The sequence below is a fragment of the Oncorhynchus keta genome, chromosome 35 (assembly GCF_023373465.1).
Source record: "Oncorhynchus keta strain PuntledgeMale-10-30-2019 chromosome 35, Oket_V2, whole genome shotgun sequence".
In the NCBI taxonomy this organism is placed as follows: Eukaryota; Metazoa; Chordata; class Actinopteri; order Salmoniformes; family Salmonidae; genus Oncorhynchus; species Oncorhynchus keta.
The window spans coordinates 79688985-79705947 of record NC_068455.1 but is presented as its reverse complement, the minus strand read 5'-3'; the positions used below and the strand labels follow the sequence as shown (position 1 = coordinate 79705947).

Genomic DNA, 16963 nt, shown 5'->3' with positions numbered 1-16963 from the left:
GGAAGAGGGATGGAAGGAGGAGAAACAATTTAAATGTTTAGGGAGGAGGAGGAGGAGAAACTATTTAAATGTTTAGGGAAGAGGGAGGAGGAGGAGAAACTATTTAAATGTTTATGGAAGAGGGAGGAGGAGGAGAAACTATTTAAATGTTTATGGAAGAGGGAGGAGGAGGAGGAGAAACAATTTAAATGTTTAGTGAAGAGGAAGGCTGAGCAGAAACTATTTAAATGTTTATGGAAGAGGGAGGAGGAGGAGAAACTATTTAAATGTTTATGGAAGAGGGAGGAGGAGGAGAAACTATTTAAATGTTTAGGGAAGAGGGATGGAAGGAGGAGCAGAAACTATTTAAATGTTTATGGGAGAGGGAGGAGGAGGAGAAACTATTTAAATGTTTATGGAAGAGGGATGGAAGGAGGAGAAACAATTTAAATGTTTAGGGAGGAGGAGGAGGAGAAACTATTTAAATGTTTAGGGAAGAGGGAGGAGGAGGAGAAACTATTTAAATGTTTATGGAAGAGGGAGGAGGAGGAGAAACTATTTAAATGTTTATGGAAGAGGGAGGAGGAGGAGGAGAAACAATTTAAATGTTTAGTGAAGAGGAAGGCTGAGCAGAAACTATTTAAATGTTTATGGAAGAGGGAGGAGGAGGAGAAACTATTTAAATGTTTATGGAAGAGGGAGGAGGAGGAGAAACTATTTAAATGTTTAGGGAAGAGGAAGGAGGAGGAGGAGGAGAAACTATTTAAATGTTTATGGAAGAGGGAGGAGGAGGAGAAACTATTTAAATGTTTAGTGAAGAGGAAGGAGGAGCAGAAACTATTTAAATGTTTATGGAAGAGGGAGGAGGAGGAGAAACTATTTAAATGTTCATGGAAGAGGGAGGAGGAGGAGAAACTATTTAAATGTTTAGGGAAGAGGAAGGAGGAGGAGAAACTATTTAAATGTTTATGGAAGAGGGAGGAGGAGGAGAAACTATTTAAATGTTTAGGGAAGAGGGAGGAGGAGGAGAAACTATTTAAATGTTTATGGAAGAGGGAGGAGGAGGAGAAACTATTTAAATGTTTATGGAAGAGGGAGGAGGAGGAGAAACTATTTAAATGTTTATGGAAGAGGGAGGAGGAGAAACTATTTAAATGTTTATGGAAGAGGGAGGAGGAGAAACTATTTAAATGTTTATGGAAGAGGGAGGAGGAGGAGAAACTATTTAAATGTTTATGGAAGAGGGAGGAGGAGGAGAAACTATTTAAATGTTTAGGGAAGAGGGAGGAGGAGGAGAAACTATTTAAATGTTTATGGAAGAGGGAGGAGGAGGAGAAACTATTTAAATGTTTATGGAAGAGGGAGGAGGAGGAGAAACTATTTAAATGTTTATGGAAGAGGGAGGAGGAGAAACTATTTAAATGTTTATGGAAGAGGGAGGAGGAGGAGAAACTATTTAAATGTTTATGGAAGAGGGAGGAGGAGGAGAAACTATTTAAATGTTTATGGAAGAGGGAGGAGGAGAAACTATTTAAATGTTTAGGGAGGAGGGATGGAAGGAGGAGAAACTATTTAAAATGCTTATAGAAGAGGGAGGAGTGTGTGTGTGTGTGTGTGTGTGTGTGTGTGTGTGTGTGTGTGTGTGTGTGTGTGTGTGTGTGTGTGTGTGTGTGTGTGTGTGTGTGTGTGACTGATAATCTGATTACAATAAAAACTGTTTCTGTAATCAGTTATGTTACCAGCAAAAAAATATCCTAATCAGATTACTTTTTGCATAACTTTAAAATTTAAAACAATGATGTATGTGAAAAATACATTGATATCTTTCTGCTTGCTCAGTTCCATTCAGCACTGAAACATTTACCAATTTTAAGTTTGTTCCACCTGAGCGAGTCTGACAAGTCAGAGACCACTATGATGTCAGAGACCACTATGAAGTCAGAGACCACTGTGATGTCAGACACCACTATGATGTCAAAGACCACTATGATGTCAGAGACCACTATGATGTCAGAGACCACTATGAGGTCAGAGACCACTATGATGTCAGAGACCACTATGATGTCTTGACCTGAGTCCTGACTCCCAGACCCTTCCACATTTAGCTTTGCACAGGGCATGTTATCACACACCCTCAAGAACGAACACACATACACACAAGCAAGCAGGGTTGGGTAGGTGACTTTCTAAATGTAATGCTTTACAGCTGCTAGTTACCTGTCCAAAACTGTAATCAGTGACGTTCGTTCTTGAGGGTGTGTGATAACATGCCCTGTGCAAAGCTAAATGTGGAAGGGTCTGGGAGTCAGGACTCAGGTCAAGAACACAGTACATCCGACCAATGTTCCTTCTAATTTATTCCGGTCTGGATAAATTTCAGGTCTGCTGAGTGCAAACTTGAATAGTTGTGAAAATTCTGTGCAACTTCCAGCGGGCGTTTACTGTAAACACTGAGGCTCTACCTGCTTTAAGTTACAGTTTTACTGTGAACACTGAGGCTGTACCTGCTTTAAGTTACAGTTTTACTGTGAACACTGAGGCTGTACCTGCTTTAAGTTACAGTTTTACTGTGAACACTGAGGCTGTACCTGCTTTAAGTTACAGTTTTACTGTAAACACTGAGGCTGTACCTGCTTTAAGGTACAGTTTTACTGTGAACACTGAGGCTCTACCTGCTTTAAGTTACAGTTTTACTGTGAACACTGAGGCTGTACCTGCTTTAAGTTACAGTTTTACTGTGAACACTGAGGCTCTACCTGCTTTAAGTTACAGTTTTACTGTGAACACTGAGGCTGTACCTGCTTTAAGGTACAGTTTTACTGTGAACACTGAGGCTGTACCTGCTTTAAGTTACAGTTTTACTGTGAACACTGAGGCTCTACCTGCTTTAAGTTACAGTTTTACTGTGAACACTGAGGCTGTACCTGCTTTAAGGTACAGTTTTACTGTGAACACTGAGGCTCTACCTGCTTTAAGTTACAGTTTTACTGTGAACACTGAGGCTGTACCTGCTTTAAGTTACAGTTTTACTGTGAACACTGAGGCTCTACCTGCTTTAAGTTACAGTTTTACCGTGAACACTGAGGCTGTATCTGCTTTAAGTTACAGTTTTACCGTGAACACTGAGGCTCTACCTGCTTTAAGTTACAGTTTTACTATGAACACTGAGGCTGTAGCTGCTTTAAGTTACAGTTTTACCGTGAACACTGAGGCTCTACCTGCTTTAAGTTACAGTTTTACTGTGAACACTGAGGCTGTACCAGCTTTAAGTTACAGTTTTACTGTGAACACTGAGGCTGTACCTGCTTTAAGTTACAGTTTTACTGTGAACACTGAGGCTGTACCTGCTTTAAGTTACAGTTTTACTGTGAACACTGAGGCTCCACCTGCTTTAAGTTACAGTTTTACTGTGAACACTGAGGCTCTACCTGCTTTCAGTTACAGTTTTACTGTGAACACTGAGGCTGTACCTGCTTTAAGGTACAGTTTTACTGTGAACACTGAGGCTCTACCTGCTTTCAGTTACAGTTTTACTGTGAACACTGAGGCTGTACCTGCTTTAAGTTACAGTTTTACTGTGAACACTGAGGCTGTATCTGCTTTAAGTTACAGTTTTACTGTGAACACTGAGGCTGTACAGTTTTACTGTGAACACTGAGGCTGTACAGTTTTACTGTGAACACTGAGGCTGTACCTGCTTTAAGGTACAGTTTTACTGTGAACACTGAGGCTGTACCTGCTTTAAGTTACAGTTTTACTGTGAACACTGGGGCTGTAGCTGCTACAGTTTTAACAGTGGTCAAGTAGGCTGCTGTGGCAATTTGATCATAATGTAGGCCTATCAGAGGGGCCTACCATCAACAACAATGGAGAAAATGCATCCCATAATATTTTAACATGGAAACAGCTGTTCTATCATTCAGTCTACAGTAGCAGCCAATGTGTGGTGTTCAATGTAGACCTACATTCTGTGAGACTTTTGAAAAATCCTTCAGGGCTTGACATTAACCTGTTCATCCACTTCTGCTTCAGACAAGGAGGTGACAGAACATGGTGTTTGATACAGCAAACCACTTTACAAAATAAAATGCATTATTATTCCCAATCCATTATAACAGAGAATCAGACCAGTCTGTCTATTGGCTACTTAGCTTATTCAAAGGTGTCTCAAAAGACAACACTGCCCCTTTAAGACAAAAAGAAGCATTAACTTTAGAGGGAACATTGCCTCCTACCATCTGTGCCATAAATGTCCAGACCTCTTGGCCATAGAGCACTTAGCTACCTACATCAGGCCTGTTGTGTAACATGCCTGTAGGTGTTCCCACAACCTGGTAAAGTCAGGCTCAATGTGATTCGGATCACATCTCCGTACTGGACTGTGTTGTTTCCGGAACCTATTTGGTCGGATCTTGTAACCCTCCGTGGCCTGAAAAATAATTGACTTCAATGTAAAAAGTATAATATAAGCTGTCAAAGGTCATTCAAAAAACGTTACGTGAAAAAGTAGTTCAGTTCAGGACTAATATGCTAAGAGTTGATTCGGTTCGGGACTAATATGCTAAGAGTTGATTCGGTTCGGGACTAATATTCTAAGAGTTGATTCAGTTCAGGACTAATATGCTAAGAGTTGATTCAGTTCGGGACTAATATTCTAAGAGTTGATTCAGTTCAGGACTAATATGCTAAGAGTTGATTCGGTTCGGGACTAATATTCTAAGGGTTGATTCGGTTCAGGGCTAATATTCTAAGAGTTGATTCGGTTCGGGACTAATATTCTCAGAGTTGATTGGGTTCGGGACTAATATTCTAAGAGTTGATTCTGTTCGGGACTAATATTCTAAGGGTTGATTCATTTGGGACTAATATGCTAAGAGTTGATTCAGTTTGGGACTAATATGCTAAGAGTTGATTCGGTTCGGGACTAATATTCTAAGAGTTGATTCAGTTCAGGACTAATATGCTAAGAGTTGATTCGGTTCGGGACTAATATTCTAAGAGTTGAGAGTTGACTAATATGCTAAGAGTTGATTCGGGGACTAATATTCTAAGAGTTGATTCGGTTCAGGGCTAATATTCTAAGAGTTGATTCGGTTCGGGACTAATATTCTCAGAGTTGATTGGGTTCGGGACTAATATTCTAAGAGTTGATTCTGGACTAATATTCTAAGGGTTGATTCAGTTTGGGACTAATATGCTAAGAGTTGATTCGGTTCAGGGCTAATAGGGTTGATTCAGTTCAGGACTAATATGCTAAGAGTTGATTCGGTTCGGGACTAATATTCTAAGAGTTGATTCGGTTCGGGACTAATATTCTAAGAGTTGATTCGGTTCGGGACTAATATTCTCAGAGTTGATTGGGTTCGGGACTAATATTCTAAGAGTTGATTCTGTTCGGGACTAATATTCTAAGGGTTGATTCAGTTTGGGACTAATATGCTAAGAGTTGATTCGGTTCAGGGCTAATATTCTAAGAGTTGATTCAGTTCAGGACTAATATGCTAAGAGTTGATTCGGTTCGGGACTAATATTCTAAGGGTTGATTCAGTTCGGGACTAATATGCTAAGAGTTGATTCGGTTCAGGGCTAATATTCTAAGAGTTGATTCGGTTCGGGACTAATATTCTAAGGGTTGATTCAGTTCGGGACTAATATGCTAAGAGTTGATTCGGTTCAGGGCTAATATTCTAAGAGTTGATTCAGTTCAGGACTAATATGCTAAGAGTTGATTCGGTTCGGGACTAATATTCTAAGAGTTGATTCGGTTCGGGACTAATATTCTAAGAGTTGATTCGGTTCAGGGCTAATATTCTAAGAGTTGATTCGGTTCGGGACTAATATGCTAAGAGTTGATTCGGTTCGGGACTAATATTCTAAGAGTTTTTTATTTTATTTTTATTTCACCTTTATTTAACCAGGTAGGCTAGTTGAGAACAAGTTCTCATTTGCAACTGCGACCTGGCCAAGATAAAGCATAGCAGTGTGAACAGACAACAGAGTTACACATGGAGTAAACAATTAGCAAGTCAATAACACAGTAGAAAAAAATGGGCAATCTATATACAATGTGTGCAAAAGGCATGAGGAGGTAGGCGAATAATACAATTTTGCAGATTAACACTGGAGTGATAAATGATCAGATGGGCATGTACAGGTAGAGATATTGGTGATATTGGTGTGCAAAAGAGCAGAAAAGTAAATAAATAAAAACAGTATAAAAACAGTATGGGAATGAGGCAGGTGAAAAAGGGTGAGCTATTTACCTATAGACTATGTACAGCTGCAGCGATCGGTTAGCTGCTCGGATAGCTGATGTTTGAAGTTGGTGAGGGAGATAAAAGTCTCCAACTTCAGCGATTTTTGCAATTCGTTCCAGTCACAGGCAGCAGAGAACTGAAACGAAAGGCGGCCAAATGAGGTGTTGGCTTTAGGGATGATCAGTGAGATACACCTGCTGGAGCGCGTGCTACGGATGGGTGTTGCCATCGTGACCAGTGAACTGAGATAAGGCGGAGCTTTACCTAGCATGGACTTGTAAATGACCTGGAGCCAGTGGGTCTGGCGACGAATATGTAGTGAGGGCCAGCCGACTAGAGCATACAAGTCGCAGTGGTGGGTGGTATAAGGTGCTTTAGTGACAAAACGGATGGCACTGTGATAGACTGCATCCAGTTTGCTGAGTAGAGTGTTGGAAGCCATTTTGTAGATGACATCGCCGAAGTCGAGGATCGGTAGGATAGTCAGTTTTACTAGGGTAAGCTTGGCAGCGTGAGTGAAGGAGGCTTTGTTGCGGAATAGAAAGCCGACTCTGGATTTGATTTTGATTGGAGATGTTTGATGTGAGTCTGGAAGGAGAGTTTGCAGTCTAGCCAGACACCTAGGTACTTATAGATGTCCACATATTCAAGGTTGGAACCATCCAGGGTGGTGATGCTAGTCGGGCATGCGGGTGCAGGCAGCGATCGGTTGAAAAGCATGCATTTGGTTTTACTCGCGTTTAAGAGCAGTTGGAGGCCACGGAAGGAGTGCTGTATGGCATTGAAGCTCGTTTGGAGGTTTGATAGCACAGTGTCCAATGACGGGCCGAAAGTATATAGAATGGTGTCGTCTGCGTAGAGGTGGATCAGGGATTCAGTTCGGGACTAATATTCTAAGAGTTGATTCGGTTCGGGACTAAAATTCTAAGAGTTGATTCGGGACTAATATTCTAAGAGTTGATTCGGGACTAATATTCTAAGAGTTGATTCGGTTCGGGACTAATATTCTAAGAGTTGATTCGGTTCGGGACTAATATTCTAAGAGTTGATTCGGTTCGGGACTAATATTCTAAGAGTTGATTCGGGACTAATATTCTAAGAGTTGATTCGGTTCGGGACTAATATTCTAAGAGTTGATTCGGTTCGGGACTAATATTCTAAGAGTTGATTCGGGACTAATATTCTAAGAGTTGATTCAGTTCAGGACTAATATGCTAAGAGTTGATTCGGTTCGGGACTAATATTCTAAGAGTTGATTCGGTTCCGGACTAATATTCTAAGAGTTGATTCGGTTCGGGACTAATATTCTCAGAGTTGATTCGGTTCAGGACTAATATTCTCAGAGTTGATTGGGTTCGGGACTAATATTCTAAGAGTTGATTCAGTTCGGGACTAATATTCTAAGAGTTGATTCGGTTCGGGACTAAAATTCTAAGAGTTGATTCGGGACTAATATTCTAAGAGTTGATTCGGGACTAATATTCTAAGAGTTGATTCGGTTCGGGACTAATATTCTAAAAGTTGATTCGGTTCGGTACTAATATTCTTAGAGTTGATTCGGTTCAGGACTAATATTCTAAGAGTTGATTCGGTTCGGGACTAATATTCTAAGAGTTGATTCGGGACTAATATTCTAAGAGTTGATTCAGTTCAGGACTAATATGCTAAGAGTTGATTCGGTTCGGGACTAATATTCTAAGAGTTGATTCGGTTCCGGACTAATATTCTAAGAGTTGATTCGGTTCGGGACTAATATTCTCAGAGTTGATTCGGTTCAGGACTAATATTCTCAGAGTTGATTGGGTTCGGGACTAATATTCTAAGAGTTGATTGGGTTCGGGACTAATATTCTAAGAGTTGATTCGGTTCGGGACTAATATTCTAAGAGTTGATTCGGTTCGGGACTAATATTCTAAGAGTTGATTCGGTTCGGGACTAATATTCTAAGAGTTGATTCGGGACTAATATTCTAAGAGTTGATTGGGTTCGGGACTAATATTCTAAGAGTTGATTCGGTTCGGAACTAATATTCTAAGAGTTGATTAAGTTCAGGACTAATATTCTAAGAGTTGATTCGGTTCGGGGCTAATATTCTAAGAGTTGGTTCGGGACTAATATTCTAAGAGTTGATTGGTTTCGGGACTAATATTCTAAGAGTTGATTCGGTTCGGGACTAATATTCTAGGAGTTGATTCGGTTCGGGACTAATATTCTAAAAGTTGATTCGGTTCGGGACTAATATTCTAAGAGTTGATTCGGTTCGGGACTAATATTCTAAGAGTTGATTCGGTTCGGGACTAATATTCTAAGAGTTGATTCGGGACTAATATTCTAAGAGTTGATTCGGTTCGGGACTAATATTCTAAAAGTTGATTAGGTTCGGGACTAATATTCTCAGAGTTGATTAGGTTCGGGACTAATATACTAAAAGTTGATTCGGTTCGGGACTAATATACTAAAAGTTGATTCGGTTCGGGACTAATATTCTAAGAGTTGATTCGGTTCGGGACTAATATTCTAAGAGTTGATTCGGTTTGGACCGGCCGGGGGTTTATGGTTTGTGTACCATGTAACATAATATGTTTGAGACCAACACGTGATTGTGGCTGTGTGAGAAGCTAAGGTCTATGATCTCCCTCTCTGCTCTGATAGACATGAGCCTGCAACTCTCATCTCTCCAGGCCGTTGTGGCTGTGTGAGAAGCTAAGGTCTATGATCTCCCTCTCTCTGCTCTGATAGACATGAGCCTGCAACTCTCATCTCTCCAGGCTGTTGTCTTCTATCATGTATTTCCTTATATAAGGATAGCAACGCGCACAGGGGTTCTGAAGGAACTGAAGCACCCCTGATAAATTGAAATACATTTGTCAAAATTATAGAATTACTGCTGTCTGTTAATGAAATCATTCAGAATAGCCTACTAGACCATGAGAAGGACTATAAATTAGCCCCAGAGGATCAATAGCTGCTTTTTAAAAATAGCCTAGTTGTGGAATGTAGCCGAATAACAGTGAAAAAACATTATCTAGACAAAACAGGCCTTTTGCAGTAGTTCAAATACAATCCAGGGAAAACAAATGTTGGAAAGCAAATGTCTCCTCCTGAAAACGCAAAGACTCTATGTAGGCTACCAAAATATTTGATCAACTTACAAATATTGTTTTACAAAGGAGAGAGAGAGGAAACAGAGAGAGAGAGAAACAGAGAGAGCGAGAGAGAGTGAGAAACAGAGAGAGAAACGGAGAGAGACAGAGAGAGAAACAGAGAGACAGAGAGAGAAACAGAGAGACAGAGAGAGAGGGAAACAGAGAGAAACAGAGAGAGAGACAGAGAAACAAAGAGAGACAGAGAGACAGAGAGACAGACAGACAGACAGACAGACAGACAGACAGAGAGACAGAGAGACAGACAGACAGACAGACAGACAGACAGACAGACAGACAGACAGACAGACAGACAGACAGAGAGAGACAGAGAGAGAGAGAAACAGAGAGAGAGAAACAGAGAGAGAGAAACAGAGAGAGAGAGACAGAGAGAGAGAGAGACAGAGAGAGAGAGACAGAGAGAGAGACAGAGAGAGACAGAGAGAGAGACAGAGAGAGAGAGAGAGAGAGAGAGAGAGAGAGAGAGAGAGAGAGGGGGAGAGAGAGAGAGAGGGATGAGGGGAGAGAGAGAGGGAGAGAGAGAGAGAGAGAGAGGGAGGGGGAGGAGGAGGAGAGAGAGAGAGAGAGAGAGAGAGAGAGAGAGAGAGAGAGAGGAGGGGGAGAGAGAGAGAGAGGGATGGGGAGAGAGAGAGAGGGATGGGGAGAGAGAGAGAGAGAGAGAGAGAGAGAGAGAGAGAGAGAGAGAGAGAGAGAGAGAGTGGGAGGGGGAGAGAGAGAGAGAGAGAGAGAGAGAGGAGAGAGAGAGAGAGAGAGAGAGAGAGAGAGAGGGGAGAGAGAGAGAGAGGGAGAGAGAGGGAGGGGGGAGAGAGAGGGAGGGGGGAGAGAGAGAGAGAGAGAGAGAGAGAGAGAGGGAGAGAGAGAGAGAGAGAGAGAGAGAGAGAGAGAGAGAGAGAGAGAGGGAGGGGCGAGAGAGAGAGAGGGGGAGGGAGTGTTTTGATTGGTGAATCACTTAAACAGAAGGGGGAAAAAAGAAGGAAAATGCAGAAATCATTGTGATTGAAGAAGAATCCATCCTTCTGGGAAAATTGGAACTGACTAAACAAACCTCAGCATGAAGAGTTATCCAAAACAGAGATGTATAGATAAAACACTTCTTCAGTCTTTTTTTTAATAACAAAGAACAAACAGAAAAAAAACATATACAGGATCAAATACACCTTTTTTAATGAACTATTAAAGACGACCAGAACCCACTGGATTCTACAATTACATTGAATGAACTACAGGACAAAATACAAACCCTCCAACCACAAAAAGGCCTGTGGTGTTGATGGTATCCTCAATGAAATCATCAAATATACAGACCACAAATTCCAATTGGCTATACTTAAACTCAATAACATCATCCATCCTCTGGCATCTTCCCCAATATTTGGAACCAAAGTCTGGTAAAAAAGTGGAGACAAATTTGACCCCGATAACTACTGTGAGATATGCGTCAAAAGCAAGGAAAATCATCTGCAGTATCACCAACAGCAGACTCATACATTTCCTCAGTGAAAGCAAATGTCCTCAGCAAATGTCAAATCGGCCTCTTGCCAAAATACCGTATGACAGACCACGTAAGTCTTGTCATGCTTTGTTGATTTCAAAAAAAGCTTTTGACTCAATTTGGCAAGAGGGTCTGCTATACAGATTCATGGGGGGAGCGTATGTCATTATAAAATACATATACACAAACAACAAGTGTGCAGTTAAAATTGGTCAAAAAACACACACATTTCTTCCCACAGGGCCGTGGGGTGAGACAGGGATGCAGCTTGAGCCCCACCCTCTTCAACATATACATCAATGAATTGGCGCAGGCACTAGAACAGTCTGTAGCACCCGGCCTCACCCTACTAGAATCTGAAGTCAAACGTCTACTGTTTGCTGATGATCTGGTGCTTCTGTCACCAACCAAGGAGGGCCGACAGCAGCACCTAGATCTTCTGCATAGATTCTGCCAGACCTGGGCCCTGACAGACCTGGGCCCTGACAGACCCGGGCCCTGACAGAACCGGGCCCTGACAGACCTGGGCCCTGACAGACCTGGGCCCTGACAGTAAATCTCAGTAAGACAAAAATAACGGTGTTCCAAAATGGTCCAGTCGCCAGGACCACAAATACAAATTCTATCTAGACACCGTTGTCCAAGAGCACACAAAAAACTATACATACCTTGGCCTAAACATCAGCGCCACAGGTAACTTCCACAAAGCTGTGAACGATCTGAGAGACAAGGCAAGAAGGGCATTCTATGCCATCAAAAGGATCTTAAACAAAAACATACAATTCAACATGCCAATTAGGATCTGGCTAAAAATACTTAAATTAGTTACAGAACTCAATGACCTCTATGGTTGTGATACACAATGCAGAAGAAAGAGGCATACCTAGTCAGTTGTAAAGGGGGATACCTAGTCAGTTGTAAAGGGGGATACCAAGTCAGTTGTAAAGGGGGATACCAAGTCAGTTGTAAAGGGGGATACCTAGTCAGTTGTAAAGGGGGATACCAAGTCAGTTGTAAAGGGGGATACCTAGTCAGTTGTAAAGGGGGATCCCTAGTCAGTTGTAAAGGGGGATACCTAGTCAGTTGTAAAGGGGGATACCAAGTCAGTTGTAAAGGGGGATACCTAGTCAGTTGTAAAGGGGGATACCAAGTCAGTTGTAAAGGGGGATACCTAGTCAGTTGTAAAGGGGGATCCCTAGTCAGTTGTAAAGGGGGATACCTTGTCAGTTGTAATGGGATACCTAGTCAGTTGTAAAGGGGGATACCTAGTCAGTTGTAAAGGGGGATACCTTGTCAGTTGTAATGGGATACCTAGTCAGTTATAAAGGGGGATACTGAGTCAGTTGTACAGGGGGATCCCTAGTCAGTTGTAAAGGGGGATACCTAGTCAGTTGTAAAGGGGGATACCAAGTCAGTTGTAAAGGGGGATACCTAGTCAGTTGTAAAGGGGGATCCCTAGTCAGTTGTAAAGGGGGATACCTAGTCAGTTGTAAAGGGAAAGGGGGATACCTAGTCAGTTGTAAAGGGGGATGCCTAGTCAGTTGTAAAGGGGGATACCTAGTCAGTTATAAAGGGGGATACCTAGTCAGTTGTAAAGGGGGATACCTAGTCAGTTGTAAAGGGGGATACCTAGTCAGTTGTATAGGGGGATAACTAATCAGTTGTAATGGGAAAGGGGGATATCTAGTCAGTTGTAAAGGGGGATACCTAGTCAGTTGTAAAGGGGGATACCTAGTCAGTTGTAAAGGGGGATACCTAGTCAGTTGTATAGGGGGATAACTAATCAGTTGTAATGGGAAAGGGGGATATCTAGTCAGTTGTAAAGGGGGATACCTAGTCAGTTGTAAAGGGGGATACCTAGTCAGTTGTAAAGGGGGATATCTAGTCAGTTGTAAAGGGGGATACCTAGTCAGTTGTAAAGGGGGATACCTAGTCAGTTGTATAGGGGGATAACTAATCAGTTGTATAGGGAAAGGGGGATACCTAGTCAGTTGTATAGGGGGATAACTAATCAGTTGTAAAGGGGTATACCAAGTCAGTTGTAATGGGATACCTAGTCAGTTGTAAAGGGGGATACCTAGTCAGTTGTAAAGGGGGATACCTAGTCAGTTGTAAAGGGGGATAACTAATCAGTTGTAAAGGGGGATACCAAGTCAGTTGTAATGGGATACCTAGTCAGTTGTAAAGGGGGATACCTAGTCAGTTGTAAAGGGGGATACCTAGTCAGTTGTAAAGGGGGATACCTAGTCAGTTGTAAAGGGGGATACCTAGTCAGTTGTAAAGGGGGATACCTAGTCAGTTGTAAAGGGGGATACCTAGTCAGTTGTAAAGGGGGATACCTAGTCAGTTGTAAAGGGGGATAACTAATCAGTTGTAAAGGGGGATACCAAGTCAGTTGTAAAGGGAAAGGGGGATATCTAGTCAGTTGTAAAGGTGGATACCTAGTCAGTTGTAAAGGGGGATACCTAGTCAGTTGTAAAGGGAAAGGGGGATACCTAGTCAGTTGTAAAGGGGGATACCTTGTCAGTTGTAATGGGATACCTAGTCAGTTATAAAGGGGATACTGAGTCAGTTGTACAGGGGATGCCTAGTCAGTTATAAAGGGGGATACCTAGTCAGTTGTAAAGGGGGATACTGAGTCAGTTGTAAAGGTGGATACCTAGTCAGTTGTAAAGGGGGATACCTAGTCAGTTGTAAAGGGAAAGGGGGATACCTAGTCAGTTGTAAAGGGAAAGGGGGATACCTAGTCCGTTGTAAAGGTGGATACCTAGTCAGTTGTAAAGGGGGATACCTAGTCAGTTGTAAAGGGAAAGGGGGATATCTAGTCAGTTGTAAAGGGATACCTAGTCAGTTGTAAAGGGGGATACCTAGTCAGTTGTAAAGGGGGATACCAAGTTAGTTGTAAAGGGAAAGGGGGATATCTAGTCAGTTGTAAAGGGGGATACCTAGTCAGTTGTAAAGGGGGATCCCTAATCAGTTGTAAAGGGGGATACCTAGTCAGTTGTAAAGGGGGATCCCTAGTCAGTTGTAAAGGGGGATACCTAGTCAGTTGTAAAGGGAAAGGGGGATATCTAGTCAGTTGTAAAGGGGGATACCTAGTCAGTTGTAATGGGATACCTAGTCAGTTGTAAAGGGGGATACCTAGTCAGTTGTAAAGGGGGATACCTTGTCAGTTGTAATGGGATACCTAGTCAGTTATAAAGGGGGATACTGAGTCAGTTGTACAGGGGGATGCCTAGTCAGTTATAAAGGGGGATACCTAGTCAGTTGTAAAGGGGGATACTGAGTCAGTTGTAAAGGTGGATACCTAGTCAGTTGTAAAGGTGGATACCTAGTCAGTTGTAAAGGGAAAGGGGGATACCTAGTCCGTTGTAAAGGTGGATACCTAGTCAGTTGTAAAGGGGGATACCTAGTCAGTTGTAAAGGGAAAGGGGGATATCTAGTCAGTTGTAAAGGGATACCTAGTCAGTTGTAAAGGGGGATACCTAGTCAGTTGTAAAGGGGGATACCTAGTCAGTTGTAAAGGGGGATACCTAGTCAGTTGTAAAGGGGGATACCTAGTCAGTTGTAAAGGGAAAGGGGGATACCTAGTCAGTTTTAAAGGGGGATACCTAGTCAGTTGTAAAGGGGGATACCTAGTCAGTTGTAAAGGGAAAGGGGGATACCTAGTCAGTTGTAAAGGGAAAGGGGGATACCTAGTCAGTTGTAATGGGATACCTAGTCAGTTATAAAGGGGGATACTGAGTCAGTTGTACAGGGGGATGCCTAGTCAGTTATAAAGGGGGATACCTAGTCAGTTGTAAAGGGGGATACCTAGTCAGTTGTAAAGGGGGATACCTAGTCAGTTGTAAAGGGGGATATCTAGTCAGTTGTAAAGGGAAAGGGGGATACCTAGTCAGTTGTAAAGGGAAAGGGGATACCTAGTCAGTTGTAAAGGGGGATATCTAGTCAGTTGTACAGGGGGATGCCTAGTCAGTTGTAAAGGTGGATACCTAGTCAGTTGTAAAGGGGGATATCTAGTCAGTTGTAAAGGGAAAGGGGGATATCTAGTCAGTTGTAAAGGGAAAGGGGGATACCTAGTCAGTTGTAAAGGGAAAGGGGGATACCTAGTCAGTTGTAAAGGGATACCTAGTCAGTTGTAATGGGATACCTAGTCAGTTGTAAAGGTGGATACCTAGTCAGTTGTAAAGGTGGATACCTAGTCAGTTGTAAGGGGATACCTAGTCAGTTGTAATGGGATACCTAGTCAGTTGTAAAGGTGGATACCTAGTCAGTTGTAAAGGTGGATACCTAGTCAGTTGTAAAGGGGGATACCTAGTCAGTTGTAAAGTGGGATACCTAGTCAGTTGTAAAGGTGGATACCTAGTCAGTTGTAAAGGTGGATACCTAGTCAGTTATAAAGGGGGATACCTAGTCAGTTGTAAAGATGGATACCTAGTCAGTTGTAAAGGTGGATACCTAGTCAGTTGTAAAGGTGGATACCTAGTCAGTTGTAAAGGGAAAGGGGGATACCTAGTCAGTTGTAAAGGGGATACCTAGTCAGTTGTAAAGGTGGATACCTAGTCAGTTGTAAAGGTGGATACCTAGTCAGTTGTAAAGGGAAAGGGGGATACCTAGTCAGTTGTAAAGGGAAAGGGGGATACCTAGTCAGTTGTAAAGGTGGATACCTAGTCAGTTGTAAAGGTGGATACCTAGTCAGTTGTAAAGGGAAAGGGGGATACCTAGTCCGTTGTAAAGGTGGATACCTAGTCAGTTGTAAAGGGGGATACCTAGTCAGTTGTAAAGGGAAAGGGGGATATCTAGTCAGTTGTAAAGGGATACCTAGTCAGTTGTAAAGGGGGATACCTAGTCAGTTGTAAAGGGGGATACCTAGTCAGTTGTAAAGGGGGATACCTAGTCAGTTGTAAAGGGGGATACCTAGTCAGTTGTAAAGGGAAAGGGGGATACCTAGTCAGTTGTAAAGGGAAAGGGGGATACCTAGTCAGTTGTAAAGGGAAAGGGGGATATCTAGTCAGTTGTAAAGGGGGATACCTAGTCAGTTGTAAAGGGGGATACCTAGTCAGTTGTAAAGGGGGATACCTAGTCAGTTGTAAAGGGAAAGGGGGATATCTAGTCAGTTGTAAAGGGGGATGCCTAGTCAGTTGTAAAGGGAAAGGGGGATACCTAGTCAGTTGTAAAGGGAAAGGGGAATACCTAGTCAGTTGTAAAGGGGGATACCTAGTCAGTTGTAAATATATATTATTATTATATTATTGTAAAGGGGGATATCTAGTCAGTTGTAAAGGGATACCTAGTCAGATGTAAAGGGAAAGGGGGATACCTAGTCAGTTGTACAACTGAATCCCTTCAACTGAAATGTGTCTCCTGCATTTAACCCAATCAGAGAGGTGCGTGGGGCTGCCTTCATCAACCTCCACAGCACCCAGGGAACAGTGGGTTAACTACCTTGCTCAGGGGCAGAACGACAGATTTTTACCTTCTCAGCTCAGGGATTCAATCCAGCAACCTTTTGGGTTTCTGGCCCAACGCTCTAACCACTAGTGGGTTGAATATTGTGCAACTTGCTAGGTTTTAAAAAATTCAAAAACATTTGTTTACTGTTTATTTCTGATTGTTTATTTCCCTGGTTTATTTTACTTTTGTTTCTTGTCTATTCCACTTGCTTAGGTAATGTAAACATGTATGTTTCCCATGCCAATAAAGCCCTTCGAATTGAGCATTGAAATGGAGAGTGTGACAGAAAGAGAGATGAACAGAGTGAGAGAGAGAGAGAGAAAAGAGGGAGAGTAGATTGAGAAGAAAGAGAGATGAACAGAGCGAGAGAGAGAATTGGGGGAGAGAGAGAGAGAGAAGAGGGAGAGTAGATTGAGAAGAAAGAGAGATGAACAGAGGGAGAGAGAATTGGGGGAGAGAGAGAGAGAGAGAGAGAGAGAGAGAGAAGAGGGAGAGTAGATTGAGAAGAAAGAGAGATGAACAAGAGCGAGAGAGAGAATTGGGGGAGAGAGAGAGAGAAGAGGGAGAGTAGATTGAGAAGAAAGAGAGATGAACAGAGCGAGAGAGAGAATTGGGGG

The 16963-nt window shown here is 42.3% G+C and overlaps 3 long non-coding RNA genes across 10 annotated transcripts; 1 reads left to right on the top strand and 2 right to left on the bottom strand.

Moving 5' to 3' along the window:
• The first annotated feature begins 2650 nt into the window (after positions 1-2650).
• LOC127915601 (uncharacterized) lies at positions 2651-3029 on the top strand. The gene is made up of 3 exons (XR_008091410.1): positions 2651-2787; positions 2830-2913; positions 2956-3029. It is a non-coding gene; the product is annotated as an uncharacterized LOC127915601 (long non-coding RNA).
• Positions 2749-3408, bottom strand: LOC127915602 (uncharacterized). Of its 2 annotated transcripts, none has more exons than XR_008091412.1 (3): positions 3366-3408; positions 3114-3155; positions 2749-2861 (listed from the first exon to the last, which is right to left on the bottom strand). It is a non-coding gene; the product is annotated as an uncharacterized LOC127915602 (long non-coding RNA). The 2 variants fall into 2 exon arrangements; XR_008091411.1 differs by lacking the exon at positions 3366-3408 and adding an exon at positions 3282-3356.
• A 9053-nt stretch (positions 3409-12461) lies between these two features.
• LOC127915600 (uncharacterized) lies at positions 12462-15990 on the bottom strand. 7 transcript variants are annotated; one of them, XR_008091402.1, is made up of 5 exons: positions 15924-15990; positions 15714-15809; positions 14354-14449; positions 13064-13231; positions 12738-12821 (listed from the first exon to the last, which is right to left on the bottom strand). It is a non-coding gene; the product is annotated as an uncharacterized LOC127915600 (long non-coding RNA). The 7 variants fall into 7 exon arrangements; XR_008091405.1 differs by lacking the exons at positions 12738-12821; positions 15924-15990 and adding an exon at positions 12462-12521 and having other exon boundaries at positions 15714-15822; XR_008091403.1 differs by lacking the exons at positions 12738-12821; positions 15924-15990 and adding an exon at positions 12574-12647 and having other exon boundaries at positions 15714-15822.
• Positions 15991-16963: the final 973 nt, after the last annotated feature.